Source organism: Castanea sativa, chromosome 1 (assembly GCF_040712315.1).
Source record: "Castanea sativa cultivar Marrone di Chiusa Pesio chromosome 1, ASM4071231v1".
NCBI lineage: Eukaryota > Viridiplantae > Streptophyta > Magnoliopsida > Fagales > Fagaceae > Castanea > Castanea sativa.
In genome coordinates this window covers 42862532-42875907 of record NC_134013.1, presented here as the reverse complement: position 1 = coordinate 42875907, position 13376 = coordinate 42862532, and the positions used below count along the sequence as shown (strand labels likewise).

At 34.7% G+C, this 13376-nt stretch overlaps 1 long non-coding RNA gene across 1 annotated transcript; it reads right to left on the bottom strand.

The window, feature by feature from the left end:
- Positions 1 to 537: 537 nt before the first annotated feature.
- Positions 538 to 2116, bottom strand: LOC142641492 (uncharacterized). The gene is made up of 3 exons (XR_012845413.1): positions 2014 to 2116; positions 1359 to 1410; positions 538 to 864 (listed from the first exon to the last, which is right to left on the bottom strand). It is a non-coding gene; the product is annotated as an uncharacterized LOC142641492 (long non-coding RNA).
- Positions 2117 to 13376: the final 11260 nt, after the last annotated feature.

The following is a 13376-nucleotide window of genomic DNA, read 5'->3' as shown; positions in this document are numbered from 1 at the left end:
TGTAAATTTTTTTTTTCTTTTTTGACAATTCAATCCACATAAATCCTATCAAGTACCAACATCAAGAATTATCATAATAATTCCATTGAATATACTCTCAAAGTAAGTTCAGAGCTCTAAGCATTAATTACAAGGACCATTGGCCACAAAAGAATAGAGGTCTGAATAAACAATTAGATATCAAAAACTTGTCCCATTAGTGGGAAATACAGTCACTACCACTATAATATACAAAAGAATGAGTCAAGCCTATTTTAAGATGTACATCATCTAATAACTCCATTACAAAAGTTCAGCCTCCATCAGTAGTTAGTCTAACTACTATTAGCCACCAAAAAGCTGTCTCAAAATATTGTTGCCTACTTTGAAAATTTTATAAAAATAATGGGATGAGACAGAGCCTAGTAAGTAGCATAATTAATAGGGGTGGGGGAAATGCAAGTTTCATCTTCAATAATAATAATATGACAAGAATGATTGATTAATGAAACATAAAGTTTTTCAAAGTAAATACCTTGAAATCTAACATACAATAGTTTATCACAAATATACCACACTACCACATAGATCGGTTAGGGGATCCACCCATTCACAACTGGCATGATATTGTCCTCTCTGGTATGCAAACTCTTGGCCCCATGGACAGCAGCCTCACCCATACCCTCAAGGTTTTTCTCTCTCCCCATGGGCAGCAAAGAGAGCGCGTCAAATAGGACCTCTCTTGCATGTGATCTCTTGGTCCCATGGACAGTAGCCTCACCCACATATAATCAAGGAACCTCTTCCCTTCATAGGCAGCAGGGAAGAACTTGTCATCCAAAGTGAAAGGGCACTGACCTGGATTTGATTCCGTTGTCACAAAGACTACGAAAACCAAATCGGGCGATCATTGAAAAATCACACATGGCATGGTGTTAAAACCACATAAAGCTCACAGGTTACATTACTTTCAAATACATAGTTTATATCTAGGTAATTTCAGGCAAACCTTAAATAATCTAACTTCCACAAGGTTTGTGAGGTTTTCAACTTCATTCTTGTCAAAAGATTCTATATCAATTTCCCAATAACAAGACAAGATAAGCATCTTTAGATTTTCTAATAAACCATAAAATTCATAATTTCCTTATCAAAGATTAAATAAAAGATGCTCACATTTTTCATGTCAACAATTCATGCATTTCCTCAAATGCAATACCAAATATGATGCATTTTCATATATATATATTAAGGCTACGACACAATATCTTTTAGGAAAATATAGTTTCCATAGGTAGTTTCCAAAAGTGCGTCTAACCCAAAAACAACATTTATGCAATATGATTATTTTCCAAAAATCCCATTAAAAAGCTACTTACCTCACAACCACAAAAGCCTAACTCTCTATGCTCCAAGGAGATTAGCTAGAACCTAAACAATATCAAGTAAACCTATCATAATAAGCATAGAGCTTGAAATTGTATCTAGCTACAATTTACGATTTGCCAAACAAGCACTTAATTAGATAAGCCTAGTATTTAACCTCATCAATAATAATATATACCACTTCCAAAGTTTCTCAACAAATTGATTCACAAGGCATCAACTCCAATTTATAAAGTTAACCCATTTAATATCATCTCCAACATTATGACTAGCTTCCATAAAATTTACACTACATCATTAAGAGACCCGTAAAAGCAAAAATCAAAATATCCTCCAAGACAAGAAATTTAGAACTTCAACTAACTCCAAATAAATCCAATGGCAATGGAATAATTAAATTTACCAACCATCACATGTTATAACTTAAAACCCCTAAATTTTCCACCATACATAAACCTTAAGTAGCCATTTGTAGTACAATTATATACCTACTCATCAAATAATTCCACCAATACAAAAGTCATACATAAAAACACATAAATATCACTTCCAATGCTCATAAATCACATGGGTATCATTATTAAATTTTAGATAAAAATAACCTCAAGCAAAAGTGTAAAACCCACCAAAAATGTTAGAATTTTTTACCTCAAATAAAATGATGAAGATGCTTAAGGGTTCCTAAGTATTTTTCCAGTGATCTTGCCGAAAAAATGATTGTGAGATGGTGTGGTTTGGAGTGGAGGCCGGTAAAGTGAGTTTGAGGGAGTGAAGAGAAGAAAAAGAAAGAAAAGAGAAGTGAGGGAGAGTGGGAAGCCAGTCAAAGGATAAGGGGATGAGAGAAAAATGAGTGGTGGGGAGTGGGGTTAGGTGGGGAGCATGTGTGGGCTAAAAAAAATCTGACCTTTTTTTTTTTTTTTTTTTTGGGACTGACTTGGACATGACAAATGTGGTATTTTCTTTCAATGTGCTTTCCTTTCTTCTGATTCCTTGGATCCTTAGATTGTGCTACCGCTCCACTATTGTCACTGAATAATGTAATAGGAACTTGCTCCATTCTCACAACACCAAGATCAGAAAGAAATTTTTTAGCCAAACAACTTCCTTTGCCGCTTCACAAGCAGCAACATATTCATCTTCCATGGAAGAGTCAACAATACAAGATTGCTTAACACTACTCCAACTTATGGCTCCACCTTCCAAGATGAACACACAACCTGAAATGGACTTTCTGAAATCAATATCTGACTGAAAATATGAATCTGTATAACCAATAGGTATCAAATCCTTACTATGGTAAACAAGCATATAATCTCATTCTCCTTAGATACTTAAGAATATGTTTTATAGCTTGCCAATGTTTAAGTCCTGGATTTGATTGATATCGGCTGACCATGCCAACTGAACAATAGATATCTGGTCTAGTACAAAACATGGCATACATAAGACTTCCCACTGCAGAAGCATAGGGAACTTGTCTCATCATATTTTCTTCCTCATGAGTCTTAGGCCTTTGGTCATCAGACAGAAGAACTCCATGTCTAAAAGGAAGTAATCCTCTCTTGGAGTTTTGCATGTTAAACCGTTTTAGAACCTTATCTATATATTCAGCTTGTGACAAGCCTAACATTCTATTCTTTCAATCTCGCCAAAGCTTGATACTTGGAATAAAGTTAGCTTCACCCAAGTCCTTCATATCAAATTGGCTTGACAACCAAACCTTTACTGATGACATTACTGAAGGAAAAATTCTGGTTTTGTATCTCATACAAAACACATAGCGGAAGCAACAAATAAGGATCTATTTCATTCATGGTTGATAATGTGCACTATGTAAATTTCAGAATTTAAGAACAAGATAGCGTACCTTGGTGTGGAGAAATTCAAAACAAAGATTAGAAGCACTTGGGAACACTTTTAATCTTCACTCCAATGCCACTTTACGCCCAAGATGTGTGGTCTCTCAACCAGTTTTCAAAGGGAGAATGAAAGTGTGTCTCACACTCTCTCACACACCGTTTCTTAATTTTCTTTTTCCACTTTTTTCTAAAAAAAAATTCTGTATGTTTCTTCCTTTATAACTAACTGATTATCTAATTGGGCTGGCCTATTGGACCTTTCCAATTGGGCTTTAGTGTGTGGCTTGGAGTGGGACCAAAAGGGAACAATAAGACACTAGCTCCAATGGGCCTTGGGCTTTTCCGTCAACTCTTGACAAGTCCAAAGTTATCATTAATTATATTTAATACCACTATATAAATATAATTGCACTCTAAGCCTTATTAATAAATTATATCCCAAGATTTTATTATACACGTAACCCTTTCATAAAATATTTGTAGTAATACAAAGTCATGAACGTAGACTGCCACTTTGTAAATTACTACATCTTATCCTTGAGTACCCGGTTTAATTCTTTAAAGTTATTCATTATATATTTATGAAATCCAATTTCATAAATATATACTTTAGCAATTTCTTACTAAAGTGGTTAGGCCTAACTCTCTGAATAACTGAACCCATTAAACTTATCTCAAGGAAATATTTTATATCTCCATCAAGAGACTATGAATTCCATCTTGAGAATATATGTTCCATCAACATTAAATGTGGCTGCCCAACATACTGAGGTTTTGACCGTCACTTCAGATCTCACTCCTGATATATCAAAGCAACCTACACTTCATGATCAGGTCCATTATTTTCTCAGGATTAAGAGTTCATGCAAATAAAAGTCGTGAGATTTATTATTCATTTGACAGTCGTTAGGAGAATAATAAATCTCACAGTGGTCCTGTTCAATATATCTTAACTCTTAAAACATATCAACATATCAACTAGAAGTCTCCACTTCCATGATCAAGAAAAATCATCTTAGTTGACACGTTATTGTCTTCGCAGATGAAATGCCCAATTTCATCACCGACTACGAACTATAAATTCTGAGTTTACAAAGAACTTGTGATTTACATCTTCTGTGACTTTTCACATAAATCACATACAATGCATCTCATGGACTATATGATAATGTCTCATATTCATGTTACCATTATTTTAGATAATAATAAAATAACTTTATCAATCACAATATTAAGTCATACATAATGTTATACATAGCATCATACAATAGGATTTAAGGGCACTAATCCTAACAATTACCCCTACATCATTTCCAATGAGTAGAATATCATCAACATAAAGCACTAGGAGCATTACTACTTTATCTCGATGTCTTTTGTACACACATGGTTCATCAAGATTTTGTTCAAAACTAAATAACTTGATTGCTTGATCAAATCTGATGTTCCATGACCTAGATGTTTGCTTAAGTCCATAAATGGACTTTTTCAATTTGCATACCATGCTCTTGGTTCTTTGCTATGAAACCTTCAGTTGCATCATATAGATTTCTTCTTCAAGATTGCCATTAAGAAATGCAGTCTTGACATCCATTTGTCAAATCTCATAATCATAATGAGCAACAATGGATAAGAGAATCATGATGAATTTTTGCATGGCTACTGGCGAAAAAGTTTCCTCATAATCAATACCTTCTTTTTGTGTATACCCTTTCACCACTAGTCTTGCTTTAAAGGTTTCAACCTTTCCATCTATCCATTTCTTCCTCTTGTAAACCCATGTGTAACCAACAGTTTTAATGCCAATAGGTGCCTTTACGAGATCTCATACTTGATTGGAATACATAGAATCCAATTCAGATTTCATAGCTTGGACCCAATGATGTGCATCTATATCATTCATTGTCTTTTCATAAGTTTAGGGATCCGATTCAGCCTCTTCTGGGGTAGCTACATAAGTTTCTCCAAAACTTATAAATCTTATAGGTGGCCTAATAATTCTCCCACTACGACAAGGCTCCTGTGTACTAGTCATCTCATGAGTAATTTCTTGTGGTGTATCTGATATAACCACATCATCCCTAGTTTCATTCATTGGTTGTTCAATTACAGGTTCATTCATTTTAGCCAAAATAACTCTACTTCAAGGGGTATAATCATTCATATAGTCATTTTCCAAGAATTTGACATTTGTTCTAACAAACACTTTATTATCTTTATGACTATAGAATAAACCTTCAACAGTTCCTTTTGGACACCCTACAAAGAAAACCACTTATATTTTAGATTGTAACCTGTCAGAATTTCCTTTCAACACATGTGCTGGACAACCCCAAATATAAAGATGTCTCATACTAGGTTTACGCCTAGTCCACAACTCTACAGGTGTTTTAGGAACAGACTTTGAAAATACTAAATTCAGAAGATACATTGCAGTACTTAAGGCATATCCCCAAAAGGAAATCGGCAAAGTCGAATAACTTAACATGGATCTAACCATATCTAAAAGAGTCCTATTTCTCCTTTCTGCTACACCATTTTGTTGTGGAGTTCTAGGTGTAGTCAACTAGGATATAATCCTATTTTCAGTTAAGTAATCCTTGAAATCCCCAAGAAGGTATTCGCCACCTCGATCAGATCGAATGGCTTTTATGCGTTTACCTAATTGATTCTCAACTTCAGCCTTAAACTCTTTGAACTTTTCAATAACTTTGGGCAACTGTTTCATTAGGTACAAATAACCAAATCTAGAGTAACCATCAATGAAGGTAATGAAATACTCATAGCCACCTCTTGCTTGGATTGACACAGGACCACATACATCTAAATGTATTAGTTCTAACAACACTTAGGCTGTTCTACTATTTACATTAAAAGGTCGTTTGGTCATTTTACCCTCCAAACAAGATTCTTAAACTAGAAATCCATCAAAGTCCAATGGCTCTAAGAGCCCATCTTTGATCAGTCTTTGAATTCTGTTTAAATTAATATGACCCAAATGCAAGTGCCAAAGATATGCATCACTAGTAGAAGGAAACTTTCTCTTTAATGATTTCACATGTAAATTATTATCTAATTCAGAATTGTATAATTCATGTTTATCAAAAGTTATAATATAAAGACCATCTACAATATTGCCAGGACAGATAAACATTTTATCCTTCTTTATTACAACATTGTCTTTTAGGATAACACAATATCCATGTTTACCTAAATAAGTTGCATAAATTAAATTCCTACGAACATTAGGTACATACAAACAGTATTCCAATATTAAAAATCTAGAATCAAAGCATAAATTAAACACTCCAACAGCTACAACTAGAATTCTGCTCCCATCACCCAAGGTAAGAAACAATTCTCCCTTATTCAACTTTTCGGTCTCCTAGAACCCCTGCAAAGAATTACAGATATGATAAGTACAACCTGAATCCACACACTAGGAATCTATGGGATTTCATTCTACACATATTTCAAAAAGGAATGAACTTTTCATACCCTTATTCTTGGCAACTCTCAATATTGGACAATTCCTCTTCCAATGACCTTTCTCGCCACAATGGAAACATTTTCATTTGGCATAATCCTTTTTCTTTCCCTTGTTGGCAAGTCCTAAGGCACTTTGTTTACCATCTTGCTTGGTGAAGTCCTTCTTCTTCTTCTTACCCTTGCCTTTTGACTTAGGTTGTGAAGTAGAAGCTTCAGGTATATTAGCATCAACACTAGAAGTACCAAAATGCCTTTCGTTGCTACCAACTCATTCATTAATTCAGACAATGAATAAATCTTTTTGTTCATATTATAATTAAGTATAAATTCCTTGAATGATTCTGGTAGTAACTGGAGTATCATATACACTTGGGATTCTCCATCAATATCAGCACCTAAAACTTCTAGTGTATTCAGATTAGAGATCATCCTAAGACAATGCTCCCTCACTAAAGTACCTTCAACCATTTTGGTATTATAAATTTGCCTCATAGTTTCTTGCCTTGCAGAACAGCCTTGCTCACCAAACATCTCCTTCAAACTCACCAAACATTTGATGTTGTAGAACATTTGAAATAAATGCTAGGATATAGCACTTGGCCATCTAATTAGATTTCTGCCAACGATCATATCGCTGTTTTTCCTCAAGAGGAGCATCTAATGATGGAAAGTTAAGACAAGGTTGACTAAGCACATACTTGTGCTCTTCAGCAATTAGAACAATGTCCAAATTTCTTTTCCAGTTAACATAATTTGATCTAGTCAGATTGTTTTGATTAAGAATAGCAATAAGTGAGCTAAAAGATGCCAAGAATTAAATCTGAAAATAACAAACATGAATATAATACGTAAACCGGACATTATCAATTTAGCATATAAACACATATTATGGAACCTTAATAAAACCATAACATAAAATATGCTACGACAACACAATCCCATATTTAATATCCCTCAGCATAGAGTGAACATTAAATACTATGATTGATTGAGAACTATTATCATTATCAGTGCTATCATGATAACTCTTATCAAACACTAATAATATGTCATTATGCATTTAGCCTCTAAACAATAATAGTAAGAACTAAGCATAGAGGGTACTATAATATTTAGTCTAGTGTATACCATTGTCTAGAATCATGTGTAGCCACATTTCATCTCCCTTGACAGGTTTATCTTGTAGTACCATGATACAAAACACCCTCCGCATGGAATGCTAAGCTCAAGGCTAAGACAAGGTGTTTGATCAAACCACTATAAACCAGGAAGTTCAATCTTGTAGCACCATGAAATTCATATTCTCCACATGGAATGCTAAGCTTGAAGCAAAGACAAAGTATATGTTTCATACTACTATGAAGCAACAATGGAGGCCTTGAGATCCAACCCTTGTATTTCTCTCCCATTAGATGTTTTAAAAGAATGGTTTTTAATTAGAAATCATATCTAATCTCATCACACATAACCTTGCACTTCATCTATGTTTTAAAACTTAGTGAAAATTCAAAAACAGGACCTTTCAATCGATCGAAGTTATTTCTTGATCGATCGAAACCTTCATAAAAAACATTTCAAAGTTTCTAGATGGCTCGATTGGTACCTGATTCTTATTCGATCGATCAAAAAAAACATTCGATCAATCAAAGGGAATTCTCGATCAACCGAAAATTTGAAAAATTCCTCACTAAGTCTCGGGTTGACTCGATCGCTACTCAATTGATCGAACAGAACATTCGATCAAACATTCGCTCGATCGAAAAAGATTCTCGATGGATCGAAACTCGTGAAAACTGAATTTTTCAAATTTTTTTATAACCGTTTTTTTACGTTTCACTTGAACAAAATATAGTTGCTTGATCACATCAGAAAGTAATTAAGAACAACATTGAATTCCATTGATGCTATAGCCTTAAAGTTCAATCTAACATACTTAATATCAAGAGAGGTGCTACGTCTACAACATTTTTACAACATTTTTACAACAAATCATAGGTGGTTAGTTGTTATTGGTTCAAATTTGAACCTAACACTAAGATTACTTTTTTGCCCCAACAATAACAACCAGTAACATCCTGCCACTTAGGATTTGTTGTAAAAATGTTGTAAAAATATTGTGGACATATCATTTCTCTAATATCAAACTTAAACAACATCAATATTAGTTTTCATCAAACAATAATTTCAATAACCATGCAGAAAATTGACTGTATAATCTTCTAACATCATGAAATTACTATCTTTGATTCCAAAACTCGCAAAACATGCTATACAAATTTGAAATTGAAGAATGCTTTGATACCAAATGTTGGAAAAAATACATGTTTATGTCGCATACAAAACATACGGCGGAAAATTAACAGATCTACTTCTTTCGCATTTGAAAACATGTAATATAAAAATTTCAAAATTCTAGAACAAAAGAGCGTACCTTGGGGCAGTGAAATTCAAAACCAAATATTAGAGGTACTTGGGAAAACTTTTAATCTTCACTCCAATTCCACCTTATGCCCAAGAAGCGTGGTCTCTCAATCAATTTTCAATGGGAGAATAATAGAGTGGCTTACACTCACATACACACCATTTCATTCCTTATGAAAATCTTATAAAATTCTGTATGTTTCTCTCCTTATATCTAACTGATTATCTAATTGGGCAAGCCTTTTGGGCCAAATAAGACTATAGCCCCAATGGGCCTTGGGCTTTTCTGTCAACTCTTGACAAGTCCAAAGTTACCATTAATTATATTTAATACCACTATATAAATATAATTGCACTCTAGGTCTTATAAATAAATTATATCCCACGACTTTATCATACATGGAACCCCTTCATTAAATATTCGTAGTAATACAAAGTCATGAATGTAGACTGTCACTTTGAAGATTACTACATCTTAATCCTTGAGTACCCAATTTAATCCTTTAAGTTATTCATCATATATTTATGAAATCCAATTTCATAAATATATACTTTAGTAACTCCTTACTAAAGTGATTAGGCCTAACACTCTGAATAACCAAACCCATTAAACTTATCTCAAGGGAATATTTTATATCTCCGTTAAGAGATTATGAATTCCATCTTGAGAATATGTGTTTCATCAACACCAAATGCGGCTGCCCAACATACTAAGGTTTTGATCGTGACTTTAGATCTCACTCCTAATATATCAAAGCAACTTACACTTTATGATCAGGTCCATTATTCTCTCAGGATTAAGTGTTTATGTAAATAGAAGTTGTGAGATTTATTATTCATTTGACAGTCGTTAGGAGAATAATAAATCTCATAGTGGTGCAGTTCAAAATGTCTTAACTCTTGAAACATATCAACACATCAACTAGAAGTCTCCACTTCCATGATCAAGAAAAATAATTTTAGTTGATATGTTATAGTCTTCACAGATGAAATGCCCAATTCATCACCAACTACGAACTATAATTCTGAGTTTACAAAGAACTTGTGATCTATTTCTTCTGTGACTAAATCACATACTATGCATCTCATGGACTATATGATAATATCCAAATATTCATGTTACCTTTATTGTAGATAATAATAAAACAACTTTATTAATCACAACATAATGTCATACATAACATCATACAATAGGATTTAAGGGCACTTATCCTAACAGTATGATAATGGGAGAGGGAAGGAGAAGAGGCTACAATGATTTCTCACTAAGGATGAGTAGCTCTCTCTCTAAAAGATGGGTGTGTTGTGTTGTAGAAAACCTATATGGGATTTTTCTCTCTGAATGGCCTCTCATACATTTATGGGTAATGAGGGTATATATAATATAGGTGAAGGGAAAGAAAGTCATACTTAAAATCCTTTAGGCAGAATGTTTCATGGGTACCTCACACAAAACTCTCTACCTGAAGGATTTTTTAAGTGTGACTTTCTTACCCTTCACCTATACTATATATACCCTCATTACCCACAAAAGTATGAGAGGTCATCCAGAGAGAAAAACCCTAGATAGGTTTTCTACAACACACACACACACACCCATCTTTTAGAGAGAGAACTACCCATCCTTAGTGAGAAATCATTGTAACCTCTTCTCCTTCCCTCTCCCATTGCCATACCTTGAGAGGAGATTTGTACCCAAACACAACCCACACATTTTCAGAGTATAGAAAGTGTTTTGGAACTTGGGAAGCTTTGGGGATTTGCCAAGAGAAGTCGGTGAGGCTTAGCGAATGCAATCGGGTGTATTGCGGGATCCTGGAAAGCTATAGAAGACATGACTCTATGAAGTCCGTTGGTAGCAGGAGCTTGGAGGGGTCAAGTACATTAGGTAAACTAGGTTTGGAGGGTATTTTGTTATTCTTGTACTCCAACTTTATTCTTTTGCGGATCTATTTACCACTTGGAGGGCGGCGGAGAAGTTTTTCGCCTAGTTCTTCGGTTTTCTCTTCGTTAACACATCAGAGTGTTATCTTGTGTTTGCATCTCTCTTCCCTACTCTTTTAACTTTCTTTGTACTGCTGTGTTTTGTTGAATATGGCTTAGAGCAGTTGTATTGTTTGTTCACTCGCATTTACTCTATTTTGCACTTAGTTTAAGTTAGAGTAAAATCAACCGAGCCGTAATTTTTTTTTTTAATTTGGGGTCTAAACAGCTCTTGTGTTTCAAAGACAAATCCAAGCATTCAAGTGTTATCAGAGCCAAAGTCATAGGTTCGAGTCGTTGGAGCCACATTATGAGGGAGGGATTGTGAAGGATTTCACAATTTGCTCCAATACCAATGGGCTTGGTCTGCGATCGAATGCTATAAAAGATTTGTGCCCCCTCATCCTTCACCAATTGGTCGTTGGATGGATAGGTAAGGCACACGGTCCGACAAGTAGTATCAAAGCAGGTACTTGTTTTGGTTTCATTACCTAAGTGTGATCCTTGACCCCTTTGTGTGTATTGCTATGGATAGTGTTTTGTATGCTTCTATGGATGTTGTTGATTGTAACATGTCATGTGTTTGTGAAAATGTCTCTATGAGTGTTAATCCTTAATATTGTGATGACATGTTACATGAATCTATGGGTGTTATTGTTAATATTCTATTGGGAAATTTAGACCCCAGTTGATAGAATTAACAAGTTTTAAACCCAAGTTGTTAATTAGATTTATTATGCATAAAACTTGTTAAAACAAACAAACATCAATATCATGTCACAAATAATGCAGTGAAAAAATAAATAAGACAAGATATGATGACTCAGGAAAACTAATGAAACCAACCAGTTTCACAGTAAAAAACCTGGGGGGAAACCTTCCCGAACAGCAATCCCCTATAGTAAAGAGAAGTTTCAAATCTAGTACAAAATTTTTGTCCCTAGACTCTACAATCCCCGTAGATGAACTCACAGCAGAAACCTTCTACCGCTTCAGAACCTCTGAACTCTTCAATATATGAACGCCACCTTTTGATGCATGGATCCCAGTACGTGACTAATTCCTTTTCACGAATCCCAGTACGTGACTCACTCACCAACTTAAGAAAGAAGAATGTTGGCTGCAAAGTTCTTCACTTCATCAACAATGAAGATCAAGAAGCACTTGGTTACAAAACCCTAAGGCGCAAAGACGTAGTAGCTTCTTTCAAAGAGAATTAGGCTTCGGTCACCTTTTGCATATGTTCTCCATGTATTCTCTTATGTGACGGTCTCTAAAATAAGCCTTATATATGTTTAGGACTGTGAGAAAAGAAACCCTAAAAAAATACAAAATCCTGGCCCAAAAATCAGATTTGAAAATCTGAATTTCTGTAACCTCGATAGATACCTCGATAGATAGCAGGTGTCGAGCCTCATTAAACCTCGATAGATAGCTATTTGTCGAGCAGGTGTCCAGCAAGTGTCCAGCTTTAGTAAACACCTTTTCTTCACTTGTTTCTTGGTCCAATCTTCATGGCTTTAATACTAGACTTGAACAACATGTTCTTTGAAGTATTAAACACATCCTAGATCTACCCAAATACAAGTGCGTTTTGTCAAAGGATTAGCCAACTACATAAAATATGTCCTTAACAATCTCCCCCTTTGGCAACCCGTGACAAAACCACAACAAACAAATGAACATATGAGAGAAGTCATAAATCACTCAACTCATATTCACTTGTTGAATACAATAAAATCTACCCTAACACAAACTCTTGAAAAACTTTGCAAGAAGAGAGTTCATGGCATGGAAGACTTTGACAACCTGTATTTCTGAAACACTTTAAACAAAATTCATCAAGGCATCTTAGTGTGAAACAGAAGTAATAGATTGCATAAAAAATAAAGAAACATGTGTATAAAGAGAGAAAAGAAACAACACATGTAGAGATAGATGAAGAAAACATACATCATCACATATACCACTTGATAAGCATCATGTATGTAAGAATGGTCACAAGACCTAAGGTACAAGAACAAGAAGCTAAAAGTAGATCCTACAAAAACAAGGAGGTAAACACTTCCCCTAACAAGATGAAACACATCTCCCCCTTACAAAGGCATGTATTTCTCCCCCTAACTTGTAGAATCTTAAAGAAAGAAACCACAAATTCTCCAATTTCTCCCCCTTTTTGTCACGATTGACAATGGGTACAAGAAGCTAGAAAGCTTCACTCGAGAAGCATAAAGATGATAAAAAATGATCAAGGGGCAC